The sequence below is a fragment of the Diabrotica virgifera genome, chromosome 4 (assembly GCF_917563875.1).
Source record: "Diabrotica virgifera virgifera chromosome 4, PGI_DIABVI_V3a".
NCBI lineage: Eukaryota > Metazoa > Arthropoda > Insecta > Coleoptera > Chrysomelidae > Diabrotica > Diabrotica virgifera.
In genome coordinates this window covers 33,356,823-33,368,195 of record NC_065446.1, presented here as the reverse complement: position 1 = coordinate 33,368,195, position 11,373 = coordinate 33,356,823, and positions in this window count along the sequence as shown.

Here is an 11,373-nt window from a genome sequence, read left to right as displayed (position 1 = left end):
AAGTCAATTTTTATTTTTAAATTATGATTTTTTGGCACATACCTATATCATACTAGTGACATCATCCATCTGGGCGTGATGACGTAATCGATAATTTTTTTTAAACGACAGTAGGGGTCGTGTACTAGCTCATTTGAAAGGTTATTTAATTCTCCATTCAATATTATATACCTTAACATAATTATTAATACAGGGTGTCCAAAAAAATTTTAATTAAATTAATTGAGACAAAAAGAAGAATGTATGTAATTCATTTAATTCAAAATACAGTTTAGAGCTGTCAGAAAATAGAAAGAAATGCTTATTTGACAAATAAATATTGTTTTCCGGCCAAATTCAATGTTAAAGCTGCGACCCACATGTCTCTTAGCAGTTTTAATATCGAATTTAAGCGAAAAGCATTTTTTATTTGTGAAATAAACATTTCTACCTGTTTTCTGACAGCAGTAAAATGTATTTTGAATTAAATAAATTTCTTACATTCTTATTTTTGTATCAATAACTTAATACAATTTTTTTGCATTCCCTGTATAAGTAATTATGTTAATGTTTATATTGCCGAATAGAGAATTGAATACCCTTTCATATGAGCTAGAACACGACTAATTCTCATTACGCCCAAATTGATGACGTGACTAGTATGATATAGTACATGCCAAAAAATCATAATTCAGGAATAAAAATCGACCTGTTTCGGGATTTATTTCCAAAATCGCCCATTCTCGAGAAAATGAATTTATTCCAAACTAAAGGTCCTCACTGTACGTTGTTATCATTGTCGTTCCCGTATGTGGATATTATTTCCTTAATTTTAGTCTCTTATTCATTTTAATTTATACTATGCTCTGGAATAAGTGTTACGCCCCCATGCTAACTCATTTATTTTTAGCACATAAGCAAAACGCTCAGACAGGTCGATTTTAAAACAATCATAGTATATTATAACATCAATGTTTCGAACTTTACGCGATTCCTCTTCAGGTGACAGTCATAACTTTGATTTTTTTTTAATGAGAAAGTATGAAAGTACATCATGTGACACCTCATTTAAAAGCTTTTGAAATACTGATTACAAAAACGTATAATAATTGGGCAAAATTTCGGTCAAATGCTTTTTAAATGCTTTCATTTTTTTTTCGAATCCTAAGAAAACTAAAAATTTAAACGCAGAATGAAAGATTATATTATTACCGAGGGCCGAAAGTCCTTTAGAATAAACAAAAAGTTCCTTTTGAATGATATATTTGAAATTAAAAATCACACTAAATTTTCTCTTTGTTTTCACCCCTGTAACTTATTAAAATAAACATTATAGAAGTTTTTAGGGACTTTCAGCCCTAGGAAATAATGTAATCTTTCATTCTGCGTTGAAATTGCATTGCATTAAATTTAAATTGCATTAAATGCATTTAAAAGCCATTGGACCGAAATTTTGCGCAAATATTATACATTTTTTAATCAGTATTTCAAAAGCTTTTAAATGAGGTGTCACATGATGTACTTTCTCATTCAAAAAAGTCAAAGTTATGACTGTCACCTGAAAAGCAATCGTGTAAAGTTCGAAACATTGATGCTATAATATACTATGATTATTTTAAAAATCGACCTGTCTGAGCGTTTTGCTTGTGTGATAAAAATAAATAAGTTAATATGGTGGGCTAACACTTATTCCAGCGCACTGTATAATGTAAATATGTAGATTTCCTCATATTTGTTATTGACAATTATATTAACTTTTTAGGTAGCGAAAATAATTCATGGTTTTGTAACATACTATCAAACAGTCAGTGCTTCGAACTAAAAAAATTGGTTTGTATCTATGATGGATTCACGCAGCAATGTGAAATATTATGAGATTCAACAGTAGTCCAGAGAAATGAGATTTTTCTCGTGACACATCCCCCTCCAGGCCGAAACCAAATTTTTTGAGTAGTATGGACATCTATAATATTAATAACCTATGTTTCCTGCAGCCGATTTTGATGATATACATAGTTATAAACAAATGAAGATAAAAAAAATATAAATTTTTGCCTTTTTCGTCTATTACCAAAAAGTTAAGCATTTTAAACAAATCTGAGAGTAAGAAACTCATAAATCGTATAAAAAACTTCAATATGGTGTTCGCTGAATATGTCTATCCTTATTGGTTGCTTAGAAAATTGCAAAATAAATCATAAATTTTGAGTTTTTATAAATATTCATAACTTATGTTAAAGTTAACTTAGAACCTTCTTATTACACCGAATGCTGGGACTTCTTGTGCTTTAATTTATTTTTTAAATTTCAAAGCAATTGGTCAAATAGTCTAAAAGTTATTTAATTTGTTTATCCCAAATTCATTTCTTTTGCAACACTATAAGTCAGAAAATTTTGAGGTTGCAGTAATACTTCGGACAGTTCATGAAAGAAGACCATTTATACTATTAACTTAATTAAAAAAAAAAATGACAAAAAGTAATTTTAAACAGTGTAAAATTATTTTTCAAAAACATGTAAATTTTTTGCTTACTTATAAACAATTAGAATAACTTTTTAACCGTTACCCGTACAAAAATTATTTTTTCATATTTAGAAAGACTGAATTTTTATACACATTTAGAAAGAAAACAATTGTCCTAGGACAATTAGGGACGAAGTTAGCCCCCCCCCCCCCCTTTTTTTAATTCACATGTTCTTGCAAAATAATTTTGCAATATTTAGAATTATTTTTTGTCATTTTTCTTAATTAAATTAATAGTGTAAATCTTCTTCTTTCATAAACTATCCAAAGTATTACTGTAACTTCATCATGTTCTGACTTATAGTGTTGCAAAAAAAGTTGGGATAAACAAATTAAATAACTTTTAAACTATTTGACCAATTGCTTTGAAATTTAGGGTATGATTTAAGCACCAGAAGTCTCAGCATTCCGTGTAATAAGAAGGTTCTAAGTTAATTTTTACATAAGTTATGAATATTTATAAAAACTCAATAATATAATAGAGATATATTCAGCGAACGCCATATTGAAGTTTTTTATACGATTTATGAGTTTCTTACTCTCAAATTTGTTTAAAATGCTTAACTTTTTGGTAATAGACGAAAAAAGCGAAAATTTACCATTTTTTTATCTTCATTTGTTTATAACTATCAAAATCGGCTGCAGGAAACATATAGGTTATTATTATAGATGTCCATACTACTCAAAAAAATTGGTTTCCGCCTGGAGGGGGTTGTGTCACCAACAGGATATTTTTTTCCCTTATTTCTCTGAACTACAGCTAGACATGCCACAGAAAGAAGTTTCAGAACCTTGTTCAGCAGCTTCATTGAAATGTTTATAAAACTTAATAAAAAATCTCAATTTTAAATATATATATATATATATATATATATATATATATATATATATATATATATATATATGTATATATATATATATATATATATATATATATATATATATATATATATATATATATATATATATATATATATATATATATATATATATATATATCTTTAAATAATCACAACCCTACAACCCATGATGTTTGTTAACGCTAATATCGAAAACCACTAAATCTATTCCAATGAAATTTTATGAAAATGTGTTATTTGATCGTTTGTTAGTTTCACTAAATCTCGAGAAAATACACTCACCGGCAAAATTAACCGCCCACCTTGTATTTCTTTCATTTTGCAGAAATGGTCAATCTTGGACCACGTTTTGTGAAAGATTAGGTGAAAACTGCATTTGAGGAAAAGAAAACAATAAAATTCTTGAAAAAAATGTGAAAAATTTTTCGAAGAAAATTCAAACAAACATAATTTTGAAAATCATAGTCTAATTTAAAAATCCTGGGTGTTGGGTGTTGCCGCCTTTGGCCGTTAGGACTTCTTGGAGCCGGTTCGGAAATTCATTCACGATATCCTAGATATCAGATTGGAGGATATTGTGTCACTCCTTACTCCTCTACCGCAACCATCTTGAGCTCTCCGAAGGATGTAGGGGCTGAAATACGGTACGGGATGCTATCACACAATTTCGGGAGACAGGTTCATACAACCGCAGGCCAGGTCATGTCCAACATAGATGCACTATAATTCGAGATGGCCACTTCATTATCAGCAACGTATTGAGAAATAGCTTTTGCACCGCTCCTGAAGCTCATACAGCACGACCAGGATTTGGATGCGCACTGTTGTTGCCGTTCGGTTTTTCCATATTTTCTGGATTTTATTTTGGTACCGTGCAGATATTTTACATGGCGAGACGTTACCAAAATAAAATTTAAAAAATTTGGAAAAACCGAATGTCAACACCAGTTCGCATCCAAATCTCAAATACAAAGTGAAGCTGGTCGTGCTGTATACGTCATTTTGAGATGAGAAATGTTAGTGTGAGTGAACGTACCAACACAGCACAGCACCGTAGAGCTAGACTTGGTTTTACGCGAGAATCAGTGGCGGTTTCTCCATAAGTGCACATGTGCACGTGAACCCCCAAAATTATTTTCACACCAACATTCATATATGTAATATTTATCATTCTATAAATAACATTTTAATCTAACTATACAGTAATTGAAATTCGAAATAACAGATCCAAGGAGTTTATAAGTATCTAATAGGTAACATTTAATTATTTTTATTCTATTTCAAAGGAGAAACTTCACGGATGCGAGGCCTTAGACAGAACCCCGCGTTCACCGCTCTCACAGTGGTTCCTATACCAATGACTTTTCATACGACTAAATACAACTCACCACCCACCCCGCTACCCGCTATAGCCCACAAGTTTAGATGGCCACAGGATCACAAGTTGGATGTGATCTTATGGCATGATCTTTGGTGTTTTCAACGTGCACGGCACACGTATGTTTAAATTTTGCTTTCATGAAGTTCGAATTTCGGAACTATATTAAGAATGGAAGGATTTGTGGACGTAAATGTTAGCGTGGAATATTTAAAATCAATTAAATGTTCTTCATTATATTTAGAAGAAAAATTAAAAATGCCGAAACTAAATTTGTTAATTAAGAATGTACCAAAGTGCAAATGTCGGGATTATAAATGATTATTTAAAATGGAGATTTGTGTAAAAACTTACAAATTGTGTAGGTGCACATATTTGGAGAAGAGAAAGCATAATGAATAAAATAGAAGATACGATTTTAACTATCCAGTTGGAATTCCAGATTGGAATTCTCCAATTATGTACTTGTTACGATGCCAGTGACAACTGCAGAAACAGAACGATGTCTCTCTGCATTGAAACGTATCAAAACTTTCCTTGGAATAGCTATGGGCCAGGATCGATTAACTGCACTCGCAATGTTTTCAATAAAAAAAAATGATTCAAGAAATTCCAAATTTTACTGAATTTGTTTGTGAATAATTTATCTAAAAAATAACAGGCGACTGACTTTCGTTACAAAACTTGCTTGTAACATTTAAACACTAAATTATAATTTTAAGTCAATAAAATACATTATTTATTGTAATTTTTAATAAGGTCCTTTGATTTTTACAATTTGAAGACACTCAAAAACCTTTACCTACGGAAATAGGGTCTCAAGGTCTTTTTATATGTTAACATTATGTGTGCACCCCCAATATTTTACACCAGGCGCCGCCACTGGCGAGAATATGCTGACGACTGTGGCGGAATGGAAGAACATACGGTTCTCAAATCAGAGCAGAATAGACCTAGGAGCTCCAGATGGATGTCATCGTGTCTACAAACAGGCGTCAAAATGAAAGGTTGGCTCCATGAACTATAACCAAACCAGTGGCTTACTGAAGAGGGTCAATAATCATTTGGAGAAGTATCTCTTACGAAGCTCGTACTGATCTTGATGTATTGGCTCCATGAACTATAACCAAACCAGTGGCTTACTGAAGAGGGTCAATAATCATTTGGAGAGGTATCTCTTACGAAGCTTGTACTGATCTTGATGTGAGTGTATTGTCGGAATAAAAGGTTATTCCTAATATCGTTCAATAGCTCTCAGTAATCTGTAGATTTGCGGTTCACCTAATTCGCTATCCGAGAGACTTATTCCTCAATTGTGCTACTCTTAATAAACATAATCTACATGTTACTATTAGTTTCCAGTAATATTGTCTTACTATGATGGATAATATCAGTTTAACAGATTGCATTTCGAAGTGGAGTGCTGGGGGATAATTCTAATCTTGCACAGATATCGCACATCTTCTAATCTAAAAACAGGATATTACCTCCGAATTCTATCCTACTGCATGGATTTTAATAAAATTTTGGGAATAGTGTAATTTGAATCCTTCTTCTTCTTCTTCTTAACTCAGGCGAGAATCGTTAGTCTCTGGCACTTGGTCATAAGACCTTTGTACCAAACCCTGTTCTTCTTAAACTTTAATAAGTCCTGTGGCCTCAACGAAGGCGAACAGTTTTGTTATTGGTAGTTTTAAGATCTCTTCTGGTTCAAACCTCATTTGACCAGTGAAGATCTGCCTTACATCACCTAGCACACTGCAATAGCATAGTATGTGTATGGCAGTTTCTTCTTCCATTTCGCACTTTCTGCACCATGGTTCATTCACCTTACCTAGTTTGTATAGGTGATTTCTTAAACGACAATGTCCAGTCACCATTTCAGTGACCGTTCTGATCTCTCGTTTATTGAGGTTCATCAAACTGTTCGAGAGTTTTTTATCAATATTCTTGATTATTTTTTTAGTCTGGATTTGCCCTTGAGTGGTTCTCCATTTATTTTGATGATTCTTTATCAGCCATTTCTGAACCTCGTTTTTCATAGCATCTTTAGTGATGCCACAGAAAGGTTCTGGGCCTTCAAAAGTTTTTCTCGAGCCTTGTTTCGCTAACATATCTGCTCGTTCGTTCCCATGCACCCCTTCATGACCCGGCACCCATATTAAAGACACTTTGTTGTCTTTTGCCAGGTTATTGAGGAGATCTTTGCAGTTTCTCACCAGTTTTGATTTGGTGAGAGGGTTCTTTACAGCCAGAATAGCCGATTGGCTATCTGTGTAAATGTTGATTCTCTTAGCTTTAGTGTCCTCATCAATTATTTCATCAATGCAGGCCACCAAAGCAAAAACTTCAGCCTGGAACACCGTTGTATGTTGACCTGGGCTGTAAGATTTATTATAGTTACATGTTTGCCCAAAGACTCCTGATCCAGTACCATGGGCAGTTTTAGATCCATCAGTGAACCATATTAAGTCTCCATTAATGTTTGTAACTTTTTGTTCTCTAGATGGTATAATTGTGTTAATCTTCTCAGTGAAGATTAGTTCTGGTGTCATCATACCTAAGTTCATCATAAAGATGTATTCCTCAAGTATAGTCCCAGTAATTTTTGTGTGGCTATTCAATACATAATTTGGCCTTTAAGTATTGTTTGCTTTGAGCCTCAGGATGGTCATAAAGGCTACCGCCGAAATATACAATTCCAGCGGAGGGAGACCTGTGATAGCCTCTAATGAAGCCGTTCCTGTACTATTCAAGGCTCCTGTTATATTTAGAAGCGCTTGTCTTTGTAGGGTGGTGAGAGTGGTCACACAAGATTGCAAAGCCGTCTTTCTCCACCAGAGTACTGACCCATAAGTAACTGTCGGTCGTATCACTGATGTGTACAACCAACATATCACCTTTGGTTTCAATCCCCAGGTTTTACCTACAACTCGTCTGCAGTTCCAGAAGAGTCGCTTAGCCCTATTGGTTATATTGGTAATATGAGTATTCCAATTGAGTTTCGAATCCAGGGTTACCCCTAGATACTTAACCTCATTGGTTCTTTCCAGTACCTCTCCAAATAATTTCAGCTCACTCAGTCCAGTAAGCTTCCTCTTATTTGTAAAGCTACCAGTTTAGTTTTAGAAGGGTTCACGGAGAGGCTCTCTTTCAGACACCAGTTCTCTATGTAGTGAAGGGCATATCGCATCTGATACGCAACAGTGCTGGGAAAATTTCCCCTAGTTACTATCACGATATCATCTGCGAAACCCTGGACCCAGATTCCTTGGGCGCTTAGCCCATGAATCAGATCATCGACAACTATGTTCCATAATGACGGTGACAATACACCGCCTTGAGGGCATCCCTTAGTTGACCTCAGATTTATGGTATCTTCATGCGTATCTGTGGATATTATTCTGCTCTGAAGCATCTGAATAATCCACTTGCATGTTGTGTTGTTGATTTTCTTCCTCACCAGTGCGCTTTGTATAGACTCGATTGAGGTATTATCAAATGCACCTTCTATATCTAATCCATACTTATCTCCTAATTGAAAGTCTACCCTATGCCGATGTGCGCTTTATCTTGGGGATGGTTCCCACCCCTTCTAGGAGGTGGAAAATTTTTTTGTCAAAATAACCACGGAAGTGACTGCAGAACCTAATTCTAAGCAAAAACTGTTCTGTAATTTTTTTTTTTAACTCAATACTTTTTGAGTTATTCGTGGTTGAAAATTTGCCATTTTCATTGAAAAATGTCACCTTTTCGGACGGTTTTTTGCGACTACCTTAAAAATTATGCACCTAACGATAAATAACTATAAAATATTTTTATAGCTTATGAAAAATCAAACAGACTATACTAAATGTACAATCGATGCAGTAGAAATAAACAAATCAAGACACGTTAAATGCTACTAGGACCACTCCCGAATCATAATTTACAGTGTACATACATTGTAAATCCCAAATCATAATTTCCGAAGTTTATACATTGTAAATTATGATTCGGGAGTGCTCCTAGTAGCGTTTAACGTGTCTTGTAATAAAATACCTTGTAATATGGCATTATAATATATTATAATACGTGCAATAAACTAATATTTAGATATTATTTACTAATTTATTTCAAATTTATCTTATTGTGTTAATTTAACGCGATAATTCGGTGAAATAAAATTATTTTGACATAATATTTAAAAGTGAGATCAGTAGACAATTACAATGGTTTTGAATCGTCGTCATGGAAACCAATATCGCCGTCGTGGTAACCCATTATATTGAAAGTTTGGTTTTGACAACCTTGTCAAAGAATTAATTTGTGTATTTTCACTTCTAAATAAAAATTGATACAAGTCTATTTTTTGTGGCTTTTTCCAAACATACGGCCCTAGAAAAAATATTGTTCCATGCGGAAAGTGTCTTCGACGCACTCTACTGCTTGCCCGAACTCCGCTATGGCGTCGTTCGGGTCAACGGCAGTCTCGCGCGTGAAAGTATCACTTTCCGCACTAGTTAGGAAAATAACTATTTTTTGTGCATGCTCAAATCGGTGTGTTCAACTTAAAATAACAGGGAAATGGTCGATTTTAAGGGTATAATGCCACCCATATATTTTGTAGCTTCAAAAGACCTTTAAAACGGGCACTACTAAATGTCGATTAACTTTTAACTAAGCGAGATATGGTACAAAAAAATTTATGATATATTTATTTTAAGACCAAATGCGAAGTATATTTTTGATCCCTCGTCCACCAGATTTACATAAATGCATAATTTTATTTCTACAATATCTTTTATTATAGTGTTATTTCTATGTTCAAAAAGTTGGAAGGGTTTAAAATGAATGGTTTTATGAAAAAAAATAAGATCAAATTATAGAGCGCATTTTTAAATTTTCTTAAAAATCTTCCCTTTTCTCCATGTAACTCGAAAATAATAAAAATATACAGTAATGAAAGAAAAAACAAAATTGTTATCTGAAAACCCCTACAATTTTGTACTATATCTTTTTTTCGTATCTCTTATCATTTTCGAGTAACATGGAGAAAAAGGAATATTTTTAAAAAAATTTAAAAATGCGCTCGCTAATTTGATCTTGTTTTTCTCAAAAACCATTCATTTTAAACCCGCCCGACTTTTTGAACATAAAAATACACTATAATAAAAGATATTGTAGAAGGAAAACGATGCATTTAGATTCTGGTAGATGAGGGCTTAAATATATTTCTCATTGTTCCTTAAAATACGTTAGTCATCAATTTTCTTGCACCATATCTCACTTAGTTTGAATGTAATCGATATTTAAATCGAGCTCGTTTTAAAGGTCTTTTCAAGCAGTACCAGTGGCGGCTAGTGGTAATTTAAGGAGGGTGTTCAATTAAAGAATGTAATTATACAAACGGTGAATAAGCGCCGCAGGCGAAACATTTTTGGGGCCTCGCCAAAAGATGTTCTGTAAAATGAAACCTACCTTTGACCCGATTAGTCAGGATGTCACACACATTTTTTGTTTTGTGCAGAATATGATACCTACTGAATGATGGAGCTTCTTCGGTGGTGAAGGTGGAGGCACAAGTTACGAATAATGAAATGGCTTTGTCAAAACTGTTTGAAAATCCGTTTATTTTAACGGCATCCAAAGACCGAGATTAAAATTATAGTTTTATTCTTTGAAAATACTAAACATGGAAAACAAAATAAAGAATGTAGTTTATCACACCCACATAATCACTAAGTTTTTCTATATTGTTCAACTTAAAAACAATGTTTAAACTTTTTGTTTCTTATTGCACATTCTTGTACCAAGTTTATCTCCGGCCAAGTTAGTCCATTCTTTTTATAAGAAGTCGATTTTCAAAACTATTTGCATTTTCTTTTATAAACTTCACTGAATAAGGCTCCACCATCCTAAAAAAACTACCTACCAATATTGTATTTAATAAAATCCCACAACAGAAAATGCCAAACTGTGAATCGAAACGCTTCGCCCCGGTCTCTGTGTGCAGTGCACAAATCGTCAATGTTTTAAGATAGGCGAATCCCTGGTTCACGGATTTAAGAGCTCTCGTTCTTCTATAGGGTTACTGTATAGTGGCTGGGTTCAATTTGAATTCTGCACTTACCACGTGCATCTAGCGCAGCGGTGTTGTGCAAACAAATTATGTGATTAATAAATACAGTTATATTTTAATGATACTGTGATATTTATGAGATTTAAGAAAAATTTTTTTAATGATATTTATGAGATTTTTAAAAATATGTAGTTTAATTAAATTTGATTGGGTGTTCACTGTACAAGTGAACCAATGGAGAAACCGCCCCTGAGCAGTACAAAAGGTATTTATATCATTATACCCTTAAAATCGGCAATTTCTCTGTTATTTTAGTTGAATACACCGATTACATGAAGCCAAAAAAAAAATATTTTTCATGTACCATATTTCTTTTTGTTTTATAACTAGCAGATTTATGAAGAAATGAATCTCTTTAATTTTTCATAAGCTACAAAAATATTTTATATAGTTTTTTTCGTTACATGCTTTTAAGGTAAGACGTTTATAAGGTATTCGCAAAAAACTGTCCGAAAAGGTGTCATTTTTCAATGAAAATGGCAAATTTTCAACCAAAAATAACTCAAAAAGT